General features: G+C 42.6%; 1 long non-coding RNA gene across 1 annotated transcript; it reads right to left on the reverse strand.

Moving 5' to 3' along the window:
- Nucleotides 1-4412: 4412 nt before the first annotated feature.
- On the reverse strand, nucleotides 4413-15435 carry LOC139015491 (uncharacterized). Its single transcript, XR_011472452.1, has 3 exons — nucleotides 15127-15435; nucleotides 9025-9192; nucleotides 4413-4527 (listed from the first exon to the last, which is right to left on the reverse strand). It is a non-coding gene; the product is annotated as an uncharacterized lncRNA (long non-coding RNA).
- Between the last annotated feature and the right edge of the window lie 1826 nt (nucleotides 15436-17261).

A 17261-nucleotide genomic window follows, 5' to 3' on the forward strand; every position in this document is an offset into this window, starting at 1 on the left:
TTCACTGCACTATTGTCTGTGTTCATGGGCTATGCAAATACGCATGGAAGTTCATTGGTTAATCTCTTCCCTCCCCCTCTCCCCTGAAATTCATCAGTCTGTTGCATGCTTCTATGCATCTGGTTCTATTTGGTTCGTCAGTTTATTTTGTTCATTAGATTCTACATATAAGTGCGATCATGTGATACTTGCCTTTCTCTGACTGGCTTTTGTTTCTTGCTTTATTTACTGGAGGCAAAGACTGACTTTTCCACACATGGTAACCTCCTTCATATTACCTATTTTTTTAAAAAAACAAACAAACATGTTTTTATTGATTTTAGAGAGAGTGGAGGGTTGAGGGAGAGAGAGAAAGAAACATCTGTCAGAGAGAACCATCAATTGGCTGCCTCCTGCACACCCCTCCTGGGGATCGAGCCTGCAACCTGGGCATGTGCCCTGACAAGAATCGAACCAGAGACCAACCAGCTGAGGCACACCGGCCAGGGCTTACCTGGTGTTTGTACAGAGGAAGAAGCAATTGTACTGTCTAGTGTGGGAATCTAGCTGTTTTCTAAAATTAATTTTACTAAACTATACCTGTCACAGTGTACTACCCTCACACTAGAGTTAAAATAAACTTCATTTCTTTTTCTTAAAAAAACCTATAAATATATAATAGATTGGCTATTAGAAACTAAAATTTATTTCAATCAATTGGTTTAAAGCCCTTTCTTAAATTTGTTGGTTTTACCTCCTATTACCTTATATGTTGGTTTTACCTCCTACTGCCTTATATGAATAGGCGTTGAATAAATATTTGTTTTTCATTTATTTAAAAATAAGTCAGAGTTGCCGAAACCGGTTTGGCTCAGTGGATAGAGCGTCGGCCTGCGGACTGAAAGGTCCCAGGTTCGATTCCGGTCAGGGGCATGTACGTTGGTTGCGGGCACATCCCCAGTGGGAGATGTGCAGGAGGCAGCTGATCGATGTTTCTCTCATCGATGTTTCTAACTCTCTGTCCCTCTCCCTTCCTCTCTGTAAAAAATCAATAAAAAAAATATATATTTAAAAAAAAAATAAGTCAGAGTCTTATTATAGATTATAGTCATAAAACCCCACCTTTTCTTTGATGCTTCAAAGCTAAAAAAAAAAAAAGAAGAAGAAGAAGAAGAAAGAAAGAAAATAATGCCAGCAATTCTGTGCCTGCCAGCTCTGTTTCCAAGGAAACAGAGAATAGATCATCAAAAACAAAATAAGGGTTTTTCAACCTGATTACCTTTTTTTTCACCAGTTCAGTCTCCTTTGCTGCAAAATGAAAGGCAACAGAACCTCAGCCTTATAATTCAGATTTTTGGTTGTGCTGTCTCACTATTAAAACCAGCGCCCCCCCCCCCATTAATATTTTGGATTATATGTTGGTTTTCTTGTAGAGACAGTGTTCACAAGGATAAAGAATACCTTTTAAATATAAAGCACTATGTACACTTGCTGAATAAGCTAATATATTTTTAACTTCAGAACTGTCAAATGTTTAAATTATTGAATCTCAGATTTGACATTTCTTTGGAATAATATAAGAAAGTAATGGGAATATATAAGTAAAGGATAAAGACTTCCAGAATGAAGTGTTTTATTTAAAGAAGAAAGAGCAGCGGCAGGTTGAAAAAAATATAGGTGTCAAGGGAAAAATAATTGGACTTCCTTCAATAAGACAAAATATCATTATAACATTGCTCTTTGTCTCCACGATAGATAAACGATTTTGAAAAATAACAGTGAGAGATCACAAAAGTTTGGTTTAGCTTCATTATATTATGTTTTATTTTATCATATATTATTATATTACCTAGTGGTGCTCTGTGTTTTATGAAAGCAATATTTTTTTTCAAATCAACATGTTTTATACCTTAAACTCATACAATGTTATATGTCAACTATATCTCAATAAAGCTGGGAGGGAAAAAAGGCAGTATTCCTCTATTTTAAAATTTTAGTTAAAGCCAGAGTGTTCTCTTTGGGGTGAAGTGCACAATAGAAATTTGTTTCAAGGGAAGTAGCGTTTAAGAGGCTTTAGAAGGCATATTAATACTTTGAGATAATGAATTCTGAAATCCAGATAATTATTCTAATGGTAAAGAACAATGAATGTAATCATTGCTTGGGGTCTTCCTTGTCAGTTTTCTGCTTTTATGTCAATTTCCACCAAAGGGTTGTAGCTCTTCAAAGGCAGGGCTGTAAGAGGGTCTTGGTTAATTTTAATGCCTAACCCCAGTACAGGCCTTGTAAGCAGAGGTAGTCTATAAGTATTTTTGAATAAATATTTTTTAATTTAAGTAATACACTATACGTAGTTAAAGGTTTTAGCTACATTTGTGCCTTTTACTACGAAATGCAAATTTTGTGATGTTCAAATACATTTGTAAACAGTCATCACCAAGGTAGACTACTTATTGTAAAATAACTTAATTGAAAAAGTTTTTGAAAAAGACTTGGAGAGTAAAATATTAATTCAGAAAATTAGCTCAGCTTCTGCAGAGCAAAAGAAACCACCTACAAAACAAAAAGGCAATCAACAAAAAGGGAAAAGATATTTGCAAATGACAGCTCCTACAAGGGGCTAATAGCCAAACTATATACGAAGAACTCATACAACTCAACAACTAAAATACAAACAACCCAATTAAAAAAAGAGCAGAGAACCTGAGTAGAAAATTTTCCAAGGAAGACATAGACATGGCCAACCAATATGTGAAAAGATGCTCAACATCTCTAGTTATAAGGGAAATGCAAAGCAAACCACAAGGAGAGACCACCTCACACCCAGTAGAATGGCTATTATCAGTAAGACAAGAATTAACGAGTGTTGGGGAGGATGGGAAGAAACTGGAGCCTGGCACACTGCTGGAGGGAATGTAAATTGGCGCAGCTACCGTGGAAAACAGCATGAAGGTGTGCTGGGCTGCATATCTGGTGCTTCGGCCAGACGGGGCGCGCTGTGCTCTCTGTTCCTAAAACACATAGATAGGAAGGTAGTCACTGTAATGATGCCGTACTGTGTCGGGAACTAAGGTTTTGCTGTGTGGTTTTTGCAAATAAAAACGATGTAAGTCCTGTAATCGGCACTGCAGTTCAGCCTCTGCTTCGGCAGGGTGCTGTAACTGTAGTCGCTGGCCAGCTTAATAAAGGCTCCTAAATTTTGATCTGAGTCCCCTGTGGTCGTCTCCGCGGGTCACCCCATTACAAAGGTTCCTTGAAAAATAGAGCTACCACATGACCTAGCAATCCCTTCTGGTAGGCCCTGGCCAGGTAACTCAGTCCGTTAGAGCATCGTCCCCATACGCCAAGGCTGAGAGTTCAATCCCCAGTCAGGGCACTTACAAGACCATCACCCTTCTGTCAAAGAGGCTGACGTGATGATAAGGCACAAAACTGACATTCGAACTCCTGACGCAAAGCAGGTGGGAAGTCCGTGAAAGGAGAGGCGAGTCTGCTGTGCTGACGGGCATGGACGCCAGTGGAAAGTCTTCTGCCTGTTTCCCTTGCTAAGGGCGAGGGAGTCCTCCAAGGGCGGCCCATTTCCGTGCAGGCCCGGAGTTCCTGTGGACCGTGATTCGGAGCCCCTGCCACCCTGTGGTCGGAGGCAGCCGGCCAGCTCGTTTCTGTTTTTCTGATCAGTGGCTCTGCCTGAAGCTGGGGGGCCCTTCCTCCCGCTGCCCCTCAAGGCCTGCTGCAGACCCACAGCTGCTGCTGCGCTCCCCAGGCCTGGCCTCTCCGAGGGGTTGCTGCCACCGCTAAGCCCCATAGGCAGCACGTGGGAAGCCTGCAGGCCACCTGTGTGCCAGGTGGGGACACAGAAGGGCCCCTGACTCTGCTGTTCTCAAACCCTCATCATGAGTCACATCACAGAGGCTGCAGGTAGTGCCCCTGAGAGCTTCTGTGTGACTAATTCCCATTTGGAAATTTGAGTAGAGATAGAGCCAGCAGAGTCTGCGGGAGCCCGCCTGGTTTTCAAGCTGTTCTCTCTTCTCCGGGTCTTGTGAGTGGGTCCCATGGACGGGCTCGGGCAGAGAGGTGTGTGCTGGTGCCGTCTGCTCAGTCCAGCCAGCAGCTCCTGCCCCGTGTGCCTGCATGACCCCGATGCCCAGCCAGAGGGAGGAAAATGGATCCTCCTTTCTCATCGTTGGTGCTGAGACAAGCCCCTTCAAGCAGTTGGAGAGGAAAAAATCCAAAACATATAGGTCAGAAGCCGAGGTGACCAGTTGGCAAAGTTCAGCCGGTCAAGGCAGAGGGAGGAGCAGAGCAGTCAGGAACCGAGACAAGGGCCGGGATTCCAAGTCTGCGCAGAAGAGAAGGAGAGAACCGGCGTCGAGCCGCAGTGTGAAGGTGATCGCTGGCGCAGGCTGGCAGACAAGCCAGGACAGAGACCGGAGAATATGCTGGTGGGAGCTGGCTTAGAGCGTTCATTCCATAGGCCAGAGGCCAGCACGGCGTGGAGACACGAGATGTGCTCCTGTGGGCCCTCCTCGTCCACATCTACCTCTTCATCTGAAATACAGGGAGCACTCGTAGGTTAATCGTGCTGATGTGATGTGTAAAAGTGGCCGATGGGCCTGGCTGGTGTAGCTCAGTGGTTGAGTGTTGACCTATGAATCAGGAGGTCACAGTTCAATTCCTGATCAGGGCACATGCCCGGGTTACAGGCTTGATCCCCAGTAGGGGTGGTGGTGCAGGAGGCAGCCGATCAATGATTCTCTCTCATCATTGATGTTTCTCTCTCTCTTCCTCTCCCTTCCTCTCTGAAATCAATAAAAATATATATATTTTAAAAAGCGGGCAATGGTCCTCCAACAGATATTTGTACACCCATGTTCATAGCAGCCTTATTCACAATGCTCAAAGGTAGAAGCAAACCATGTGTCCAGAACAGCTGAATGAATAAGCAGCATGTTGTGTATGTGCGTGTGTGCGTGTGTGCATGTATATACACACATACACAGTGGAATACTATTCAGCCTCAAAAAGGCAGGAAATTCTGACACGTGCCACCACGTAGATTAAGCTTGAGGACACTGTGTGAAGTGAAACAAGCCAGTCACAACAAGACAAATGCTGCCTGCCTCCCCTGGAGCAGTCAGAGTCAGAGAGGCAGAAGGTAGGTGGGGGGCTGCCCAGGGCTGGGTGGGGTGGGGGTGGGGGAGTTGTTGGTAAATGGGTGCAGAGTTTCTGTGTTGCAAGGTGAAGAGCATTCTGGAGATGAATGGAGGTGGGTGCACAACAGTGTGGATGTACTAATGCCACGGACCCGAACACTAACGATGTAAGAATATAGAGTGTGTGTGTGTACTACCACAGTTTTCAAAGGGGATGTTCACTTTTCACAGCAGTGGGTAACTGGTGTGAATTACACATGAAGCCTGCCGTCAAAGCATTTTCAGTTTAGTGAGAAACCCAATGATTCTTGTCCTCAGGAAAAAAGAAAGTATAAAACAACATTTTTAGGAATTGTAGGAATTGCTTGTAAGTGGAGGTGTCTTCCTTTTGGCACCAGGAAGAGCCCAGCACTTTTCTGCCAAAAGTGATAGTTTCCCGAGGAGTTACTACCAGCCTGTCCTACTGAGAGAGAGAGAGAGAGAGAGAGAGAGAGAGAGAGAGAGGGGAGGAGAAGGAGGTAGATTAACACAATGGGCCATGCAGAACACAAGGTGCTCAGGAAAAATCTGGGGGAAAAGAAAAAGAAAAAAGGGGGAAGTGGAGATAAATGGAAAGTAGAAAGCAACTTAAAATCAGAGGACACAGGAGAAACGGTAGCAGTGGGGCTCCACTGACGCCCGTGAACCCCAGCAGCAAGCACAGCCGCGGGGACAGGGACACTTTAAGGCACTGGGTAAGTCAGCAGAAGAGCTCAATGGAGAAGACACAGAGTCCAACAGAGGCAGCTGTGCTGACTCCCAGGGGTTCTTGGGAGTAGATTTCGGTTGGGACTGAGAACATCTGCATTTCTAGTAAGTTCCCAGGCGATGCCAGGTACTCTTGGTTTGGGGACCACGCTATGAGAACCATGGCTCTAGATTTTAAAAGGTGTACATTTGGGTGGGGATTTTTTATGCTTAAACAGGAAGGCCTACGTCAAGACCCGTAGTAAGGGGCTGTACGGAAAATATTTAAATCCAGGCAGACTTTGCCCACCATTGGTTTTTCCGTGCAGTGGTTACGAGTGTGAATACCTGAGCCCTGGCCGATTGGTTAGGCATTGTCCCGTACACCGAAAGGCCGAAAGGCTGCTGGTTTGATTCCCAGTCAGGGCACATGCCTGGGTTTCAGGCTCAATCCCTGTAGAGGGCAGTGCAGGAGGCAGCCAATCAATGCTTTGTTTGTTTTCTCTCTCTCTCCCTTTCCCTTCCTCTTGGGGTGGGGGTGGGGGGAGTGTGAACACTTGAGTCAGGCTTACTCAAGTCTGTAAACCTTTGGGCAAGTTTCTTAACCTCTATCCTGTGTCTTTCATCTGTAAAATTAGGATAACACAGCACCAACCCAATGGGGCTGTGGAAAGATTGACTGATACATGCACAAAAAGTTAGCACGGTGCCCCGGCACCAGGAAATGTAGCAGGCATTTGTTTGGGCAACCCAGCATCCATCTCTGCCCCATTTGTAGCAGTCCCAATTACCTCTCTATTACTGCGGAAAGCCTTCTGAAATCAGAATCGTAGGAACAAAGCCAAGATAATAACCTGCCATGCTGATCCTCCCAGCTCACCATGGAAACCACTTCATCCCGTGGCAGGTCATTTACAAGCACAAGTATAAGGATAGGAATTGCCTGTCTGGAAATGTTTAATCCTTGAAAACTGCCTCCAGTGTTACCAGAGAGGGAGAAGATGGCTCCAGAGTTTTCCTGAGCGAGTTAATTAGTTTGCAAGGGTAATATTATTCTGTATCTTGTACTCATACCGCTGTGCTAAAAGCGTTGCAAGGGAGACAAAGGGTTTTTGTCCTTTAATTTGTGATGAAAAGTTGAAGTTAGCCAGCAGGGTGGAATGCAATTTTTTATTATCTGTAAAGCAATAAAAACTATTAATTTGGGATGAAAATAATTTTAATTTCAATAAAACAAATACATGACCAATTTCAGGATTCTTCTGTTAGAGGATGTGTTGCTAGCAGCTGAGAAATGCTGGAGTTCTTCCTTTCTCTCACATACATCACAAGGGAACGCTCTGGAGCATGGCCTCTAGGCTAGTTTATGGGCTATCTGCTCTCAAGGATGCAAACCTTTGCCCTCTGCACCTCCTTTCATCTCTTCAGAAGACAAGTCCTGATATGATTCCATTACTAACGTGAAACACACACGTGGGCAATGTGCTCTAAAGGTTGGAGTGTGTTGTTGTTGCTGTTTTAACGCTTCTTTTTCTATTGTGTCTTTTGAATGGCTCACAGAGAGACACCTTCAGCTGCTACCCACAATCCTCTTCTCTTTCCTCGGGAGCTGTCCCTTCTCTCCTGCTTGGCCATCTGCTTCAGGGAGACCAGCCCCAGTGCCAGCCGAGTGAAGGGAGGGGCGAGGTGGTATTTCTTGCCCTAGACTGGGACGTGGCAAGGGCTGTGAAACAGTTCTGACGATGATGAGATGAGAAGTCTGGTGGAGACGTGTGGGAGACCTTTCCTTACTCTGAAAAGGGGTCTCAATTGGCCATTTAAGTTTAATAGTGAGAGACGGGTTACCGATAACAATGCATTGTCAATCCTTCAGAAGGAGAATGTTTTGCGGACCGTGTGTGTGTGTGTGTGTGTGTGTGTGTGTGTGTGCATGCGCCTGTGTGTGGCCGTTTTTACATTATTAGCTTTTAAAGTCAATACTTTTAAATGGAAACAACTTGCCAAAAATCTGTCACAGAATTTAGGGACCCATTTAAAACAAAGTTTAATGAGAAAAAAAATCCTGTATTCAGCTCAATCTAATTGAAACCCCATCAAAGAGATTACTAAGAACATGAGGAATCGTTTGAGTGATGAATAACTTAATTATCTTGATGGAGTGATGGGGTCATCGGTATTTACATAGGCTACAACTTACCAGATTGTACACTTTAACATGTGTAGTTTAACTGTCAACTATATCTCAAGGATAGCTTTCTCTGATTACAATGCAATTAAGTTAGAAATTAATAATTTAAAAAATCGAGTAAAATCTACATAGATATTGTAAAATTTATAAAAATTCACGAGTTGAAGAAAAAAATTATGATAAAGTTTAGAAATTCTTTAAAATTGAGTATCAAAAACAGTTCATAACAAACCTGAGATGCAGCTAAAGAGTTGCTCAGAGGTAAATTTATCTTATATACTCACACAGGAAAATAAGGAGGACTTGATATTATTACTCTAAGTTAGAAAAAAGGCTAAATGATGAATAGAAGAATATAAAAATAAAAACTGAAATTAATGATATTGAAATATACATATAAAACGAAAGATCCCCAAATGAAAGTTGTTTCCTTAAAGTGACTAGACAAACCTCTGGCAAGTTTAATGATGGGGGGAAAAGAGGAGGAATTAAAAAAGAGGAAAAAGGAAACAAGATGCTGTCGACATTAAAAACATAAAAGGAGCCCTAACCGGTTTGGCTCAGTGGATAGAGCGTTGGCCTGCGGACTCAAGGGTCCCAGGTTCGATTCCGGTCAAGGGCATGTACCTGGGTTGCGGGCACATCCCCAGTAGGGGGTGTGCAGGAGGCAGCTGATCGATGTCTCTCTCTCATCGATGTTTCTAACTCTCTATCCCTCTCCCTTCCTCTCTGTAAAAAACCAATAAAATATAAAAAAAAAAACATAAAAGGATATCATGATCCACTTCGGCCAGTGGAGTCACAGGAGCCAGATTTATCATCCTGCCTAAAACAACCAAAAAGCCAGACAAAATATGTGGGACAATGATTTTTAAGACACTGGACATCAGAGAACAAAAAAACCCCTGTAATTCCTGAAAAATGGAGAAACAACAACAACAGAAAGCAAATGAGGAGAGCCCTGTGAGTGCCACTTACTATTTTGAGAGCTTCAGGCCACAGGGCAGGGGGTGGAATCCAGCAGGTTGCCCGAGTTGCTGAGTTGATTCTCCAAGAACATAGAGCTGAGTCCAGGGTGACCAAAGGAGCCAGGGTTCGCTGAGTCCCAGGCTCCAGAGAGCGTCTCAGAGGCAGAGCGGGGGGCATCTGCGCAGGCGTGAAGACACTGCATTAGGCCAGAGCAAGGAGCATCCCAAGGCATTTAGGGAAAGAGTGTCTGGAGTTCACAAAAAGCCAGAACCAGTGCCTGCGTCCACCCGCCAGTCTAGAAAAATCTCATAACTCATGGGCCCTGGATGGAGGGCTCTGAAGAGATGACAAAGGAACATGAGGAAACTTTCTGAGGGTAGAGTGCAGGGATGGAGAGGGGTCCGGGGGATCATGCTAATTGGCATCCCTTCAACTAGAACAAACGCCAGGAGTAGGGAACAGTGTTCCCACTAAAGATAGCATTTTATAGTTAAGGCAAAGCAAGGTACCCCCACAATGGTACAAGTATTTTTACAGGGAGGGGTAGCCAGCATGTAGAGCAATTTTCACAGCAATGGTAGATTACTCGAGGTTTATCAGCACCATAACAAAGCAGGTTCAAGTTCAACAGCAGGACTGAGAAAGAGGCCAGAACTTGCCCGGCCGGTGTGGCTCAGTGGTTGAGCGTCGACCCATGAACCAGGAGGTCACAGTTCAATTCCCAGTCAAGGCACATGCTCGGGTTTGGGGCTCAATTCCCAGTAGGGGTTATGCAGGAGGCAGCCAGCAATGATTCTCTCTCATCATTGATTTTTCTATCTCCCTCTCTCTTCCTCTCTAAAATCAATAAAAATATATATTTAAAAAAAACATGAAAGATGCCAGAATTTATTTAAACAGTATATAGGATATCCAAAAGAATATATACATACACTTTGAATAATTATAAAGGCAGTATTAATTAAAGTACATTTCATTTTCAAAACTGAGCTATCAGCGGTTACAAATATGCATACATTTTTGGGAACACCCTGCATATTCACTTGCATGCTAGAGAAATGTTCTAAATATATAATTTGGCAGTGAATTTTAACATTTTAAAATGAAACAAATCTTACCGGGGGAATGATTGTCACATGCACGTTGTACAAAATTCAAAGGGTATGAAATAAAGTGAAAAGCCTCTCCCCTACCATGGCAATTACTTGTAAGTTGTTTTTCTAATTACATATCATCAGAGATGAGCTTTATTTCATTTGCCCTTTCCTCTTGATTTGATGAGTACAAAGTTCTCAATTTGCAAATGAACTCTTGGAACACAATTTGCTTGCACGTCCTGTGGAACTCAGGCCGCAGGGTGAATGTCTGTTTCTGGTTTCTTAAGGAGGCTCACTAGCTTCCAATTACACCGCAAATGTAGCACAGGTCATAGTACGAAACCTAGCACGTTTCATCCCGTGGTTTCTATGCCGAATGTGTTCGAAGGTTTAACGAAGACGATGAGAAATATATCTCATTCTCTACCTGTTACTCTCCTCTAAAATCCTAGTGGAGAGCATCCCTCTTCTCCCCCAATCTCTACACTAGAACAAAAAAAAAATGTGTCTGTGGAGGTGGGTGCGGTAGTAATGGAACTTCTGGGAGGGTAACAACGTACACCAGGGGAACCCCCTGCTGACTGGGGATCGGGCAATTGGACCCCATAGCTCTGGTAGCACCCTAAGCCCTGGAGGGCACAGCATTCATGGGTCCCACAAGCTGTAGCGTTGTTCTATAGTGCAAGGTCAGAGGTGGCAATGACCTTTAAATTACAGACACCATTGATAAGTTGGCCACCTGTTTCATTCTATACACATGGTACCTGTCCCACCTCTTAGTTTGAATGGATACAAACCTGAAAAGGAAGTCTTTTTCATGGTCATTTTTCTTATTTTACTTCCAAGAAGTATGACTATTTATTCTACAGTATGTTTCCAAGCCAGCTCACCATCATGATATGTGACACATCTTTTGGCTGGAGAACCAGAGTAGGTATATTTATGGTCTCTTACTTCAGCGAGCAACTGTCAAGTAATTAAACCAAACATTTTCTTTTCTCTCTCGTTCGATTTATTGACCAGATACATTAGGGCAAGGAATATGCTTAGAGAAGAGTCAGACAGCCTCCCGGGATGAAGTCGACATGGGAATGAGCAACATTCACAGTGATGCAAAGAAGAGGGCAGTCAATGCTCTCTAGAGCTGGGGCGGGGCTTGGAGAGTGACTGACTACCTCTCCCAAGTCTGCCTGGCAAAGAGCCTGTGATGCACAGAGCAAAGGCACAGAGCTGGGCAATACTCCCCCCCTCCCCACTGCCCCCTCCATGCTGGGGACTGCAATGAGGTGGGGGCGTGGCCAGCCGGCAGAGGGGATGCAGGAGGGGAGGTGGCCAGGGGTGAGTCTGGAGGCTCCAGAGCATTCAGGATTTATAGGTTCATGCCTTATATTTGAGCTCATTCATCATAATATTCTGGAAACCTATTTTTTTTGTAAACATTATTAGTCTTTTTACTCCCCGTACTAACTAGTTTTTTTTTAAGTTTTATAAACTTCAAAAATAAATATACTTTAAACAAGAATAGATCCAGAGACAAACGGCAGGGGAGGGGGTGGTTAGAGAGCAACCAAAGGACTTGTATGCATGCACATTAGCATAACCAACGGACACAGACACTGGGGCGGTGGGCGTTTGCCCGGGGTGGGAATGGCTGGGGGTGAGGGGTCAACTGGGAAAAAGGAGACATATGTAAAACTTTAGACAATAAAAATAAATAAATATACTTTAAATGATAAAACTCTTAATAATTTAAATGGAGATTCTAAGATGAAAAGGTAAAGCTGCTTTCTTCACCTTCATGCATAACCCCCTCATCCTACTCACCTGTGGATGTTTTTTATTTTATTTATTTATTTTTTTTTAAAATATATTTTATTGATTTTTTACAGAGAGGAAGGGAGAGAGATAGAGAGTCAGAAACATCGATGAGAGAGAAACATCGATCAGCTGCCTCCTGCACATCTCCCACTGGGGATGTGCCTGCAACCCAGATACATGCCCTTGACCGGAATCGAACCTGGGACCTTTCAGTCCGCAGGCCGACGCTCTATCCACTGAGCCAAACCGGTTTCGGCTGTTTTTTAATTGATAGAATATATTACAAGAATATGTCACCAATACATATAGGTATCTACTATTTCTTTACAATTTATTTGAGATTTGCAAAATCAGAAGCAGATCTGTCTTATTTCCTCAGGAATCTGGGTTTTCTTTTTAGTGTGTGTGTATTTAAAATGCTATATACACACACATATAAATACACATGTCATTTATTGGTTATGGAAGCTGGTATTTTAAAATATTTTACTTTATGGAATTTTCCAAACCTATACAAAAATGGGTAAGTTAATACAGTGAACTTCTATGTTCAAATCATTGAGCTATAACAATTAGTAACACTTTCCTTTTTAAATTCTATATCCTGTAGCCCCCCCTTTTTGCTAGAGTTTCAAACGAATCCTGACTATATATTATTTCATTCACAAATACTTCAATTTATATCTTTCACAGCTAAGTATTTTAAATACATTCACAATACCGTCATCATACAAAGCAATTCTGTGTACAGTGTTTCTCCATCATCTCAACAATGCCTTTTACTTTGAGTTTTTTTGGATTAGAACCCAAATAAGATCTATACATGACATCAGTCTGAGACACAACTTGTATCATTTATTAAATTTCTATCTTCACTTGAATCTACTTACGAATTTGCTTCCCATTTCCATGGTCTTTTTGTTAATCCTGTACCAATGCAACATCGTTTCAATTACACAGATTTCTAATATGTTTTAATATTTGGTAATACCTTTCCCCCACTCAATAGTTTTCTTAGGGATTCTCTGACTCTTCTTTTTATTTGTACTTTGAGATAAAGTTTGTAACCAACTCAACTAGATTCAGAAAAAAAAACACACCTGATGGTAATTTTATTAAATCTATAGATTAACTTAGGAGAAATTTACATTTTTATGATGTAAGTCATAAATGTATCTTATTTTTTTCCAATCTACTTTTTGTGTCATCAGGAGTGTGTAATAGTTTTTATTACACAGGTTTTACCCATTTGTTATTAAGTTTATGCCCCAGTATTATATCTGTGCTCTTCTAAATAGGGTTTGCTCTTCCATTTTTCCTTTTATCGGCTCACTGCTTGCTTATATGAAGCTGAATTATTTATATTAACTTTACGTCCCACTTTTTTTACAAAGTTCTCTTATAATTTCTATTAATTTTGCCATTTATTTTTTGTTTTCTTAATATATAGCCCTGTTATCTGCAGAGAGAGAGTTTGCTATCTTCCTTCCAATCCTCGGGCGATTAAAAGCTTCCTCTTGTCTAATTGTGTTAGCTATCCTCTGCTTCCAGTGTGAATGGAATGGACGTGGTGGTCATCTCTGTCTTCTTTTCGCCTCTAGCAACGTTTCCCCATCAGGTAAGAAGCTGGCCATGGGCTGAAGTATCCCTCAATCCCTATTTAATTTAGTGTTTTTAACATGAATGGATGTTTAATTTTATCAAATTCCTTTTTGGCATTTATGAGAGCACTAATCTGATTTTTATCCTTAGGTTTATGAATATGATGAGTCATATTAATTGATGTTTTATTATGGAATCACTCATATTCTTGGAACACATTTTACAGAGATATATTCCTTTTAAAATATGTTATTGGTTCTTTTTCTAATATTTAAGATTTTTTTACGGCTCATAAGTGGGACTGGTTTTCTTTCTTTTCCTGAATTCTGGACGGGATTAAACAGCATTGGATGATCTCATCTTCCGGGGGTGGGGGGGCGGGGTGAGGTGGGGGGCAGGTTCCTCAGCTCTACCCAGTTCTACAGAGTGTGGGACCCAGAGCAAAAAAATGGACAGCCCTGGCCTCCCTCCCCACCCCCACTCCCTGTGACTCTCATCCACAGATCTTGCATTTTGGAAGCAGCATTGGATACAGGGTGCTGAATCTTTTGAGAAACGAGCATATAATTGTAACACCAAACCTGACAAAGATTTCTAATTAGGAGAACTTCAAGGTCACAGGAGCCCAGCTGCCAAATGGGTTGTTTGACCTCAAAAGCCAAACAGAATTTACTTTCTTTCCCATCCTTCTCCTTCTTATCCAAAAGGTGATCTAGAAACACATTTTAAAATGCAAACACGGAAGGTAGGAGAGGACGGGGGTAAGGGGGAGAAATCAACCAAAGGACTTGTATGCATGCATATAAGCCTAACCAATGGACACAGGCACCAGGGGGGTGAGGGCATGAGTCGGGGGAGGGATGGGGGGGGCAATGGGGTGATAAGGACACATATGTAATACCTTAATCAACAAAGAAAAAAAATTTTTAATGCAAACACAAAGCTCAGTGATAAATGAACTTGTTAGTTATAGTTTAACAGCCTCTGACGACTATCCACTCTTAGATCTGAGCACGCATCGTCACTGGTCCCACATTTGGCTTCAGTTTCTAATCCAGAGAGAGGCCAGGAACATTCAGTGAGCCATATTGTGTCTACCAAGCTTCTGTCCCTTAACCATATTTACATTTTTGAAAGTAGGATAATTTCAGTCTGGAGTTACAGATCCTATTGCCTTTAGAAAAATCTAGTCAAGACCACTACCCTGGATACTGCCCAACTTTAGAAATGATGTTATTCCTGTGTGTGTGTGTGTGTGTGTGTGTGTGTGTGTGTTGGGGGGTAGGGCGTTGAAGATCATCTGTTTAATAAAAGCTATTTTAGCCATTGTGCTTTAGAAAATATTCCTAACCCCATTTTCACCTGTCTTTATCAGTCTGTGGATGCAAATGTGGTCACCCAATACCTATAAATGGCAATGGATTCATATTTCACCCTCTTTAAACAGGAGCTATTTTTCTCCAAAATGATCCTGATTATGTCTGGGAGTCCCAAAGGAAGTGTCTTCCCCATATCCACAAACCAATCTCTCAGCTTTCATCGTGACATGACATCATTCCTTCCTTCATTCATTCAATAGGTACTGAGTGCCTACCTTTGAGTGGATACAGCAGAGTCTTCCAGACATCTCTGTCCTGGTCCTCCTGGGCATCCATCATATTCCTCCGGGTCTACTCCAGTTCTCTGTCAGCATTCGTTGCTGGCAAGTGGCTGGAAGAAATGTTTACCGCGGCCTCTGCTGAGGAAGCTGGCTGTGAACCGCCTGGCCAAGAATGTGCCAAGGATGCCGCCTCCTGATGTCCCCCCAGCCTCCGATCACACGCGGCAGTGCAATGCTGGGTTCCACAGGGAGGGAGAGAATGTGGCCTTCCTCAACTGGGGCCACTCTTTGACGTCTGGGCTCTAGAGCAGGGCTCCTTTTGGAAAAAAAATGTTTCTGAGCTGTAGGGGCTCACCCAGTCCAAGGGGCTCAGTGTCGTGTGTGCTTCTCTGTAATTCTCATCACCCCTCTTTCCTGCCTCTCCAACAGTTAACCAGCCACAGTCCCCGGGCGTATCAATGAGAACAAACACTTGCTTGGGGTCTGGGGTCGGGGTTGTGTTCATAGTAGGAGTGTCTGGAGGTTAGCTGAGAGGGCCTGTTGAGTTATGTAGCATACTTCCAAAGCGTGGTCAGCAATCTAGAATATAAATGCAACTACGGCCTGGCCAGTGTGGCTCAGTGGGTGAGCGTCGACCTATGAACCAGGAGGTTATGGTTTGATTCCCAGTCAGGGCACATGCCAGGGTTGCAGGCTCGATCCCCAGTGTGGGGCATGCAGGAGGCAGCTGATCAATGATTCTCTCATCATTGATGTTTCTATCTCTCTCTCCCTCTCTCTTTCTCTCTGAACTCAATAAAAATATATCTAAATAAGTAATAATAAAATGCAATTATTTGAAGATTTTGTCAGATGTTGGTATGATTTGCTTTAATTTGGTGGGAAATATGGATAGTAGGGATCTTGAGGTTGCCTAGAATTGGGTATGATACTGGGTTGAAAGTGGCATCTACTTCTTATGGGAATTGAAAAGAGTTGGGTGGAGTTACCTCCAGAAGATCCGAAATAAAGTTGACAATGTGATCAGAAAAAAGATTCAAACTCTAGAATATTGAGAAATCCTGTTGTCAGGGAAAATGTGTGGCAGCTTCTAAGGGCAACAAATACAAACAAACAAAAGACACCAGAACAATCAAAAACTGCTGAGGGGTTTGCTCTGGGGAGGCTAAGGATAAATTAAAATAAATCCAACCACCACCAAGTCTGACCTGACAAGTGGGTGGGTATCCACGATAGCCTTGCATATTTTAAGAATAGTCTAGTTCCGACGTTTCCAAACTGCTGTAAAAACAAAAAAGAATCCAACTCAGGGCTGTGCTGTGTATCACACCCGACACCAGATACTATTTATTACTGGAGAATGGATAGGTAGCTCAAATTGTGAAATTTCCGGCATTTTGCTCAGTTCCTTCCATCATTTAAATTCCCTCAGAAGGGCCTGGCCAGCATGGGTCAGTGGTTGAGCCAGGAGGTCACGGTTAGATTCCCACGCAGGGCACATGCCTGGATTGCAGGCTCAATCCCCAGTGGGGGGCATGCAGGAGGCAGCCAATCAATGATTCTTTCATCACTGATGTTTCTATCTATCTCTCTCCCTCTTCCTTCCTCTCTGAAATCAACAAAAAATATTTTTTAAAAATGACCTCAGATGGAAATATTTATAAACATAAGACTCAAGAGCAGGTAAGTTCTCAGCCGAGGACTTGAAAAAGAAGCAATTAATTATTTCTTTTCCTTTTAAAAATGTTTATTTAAAAGCTAGCGTTTGTTATGAATAATTATTTTTAAAATACAGAAGTAAATATCCAAGATACAAGGAAAGGAGTCTCCCCCAGGCCCCACTCCGCAGAGGCAGCTGCTGGTAAAGCGACAGCTCTCCTTGCCTTTCTCCTGAGCATGCACATCCTGTTTCTTGAGTGTGGAATCATACTTTTCTGTAAACTGTTGTTCAGTTTGGCCTTCATCACTAAATAATTTAAATAGGGCATCTTTGCATGTTAGTAAATAAAGGCTGTATCCTTTTAAAAGTCCTGTGTCATATCCCACTGCATTGATGTAACATTATTTATTTATCCAACCCTTACTGATGGACATTTGGATTATTTCCAGTTTTTATCATTACAGACAGT

This window comes from Myotis yumanensis, unplaced genomic scaffold, assembly GCF_028538775.1.
Source record: "Myotis yumanensis isolate MYYU_CA2020_CCGP unplaced genomic scaffold, mMyoYum1.0.hap1 SCAF_8, whole genome shotgun sequence".
NCBI lineage: Eukaryota > Metazoa > Chordata > Mammalia > Chiroptera > Vespertilionidae > Myotis > Myotis yumanensis.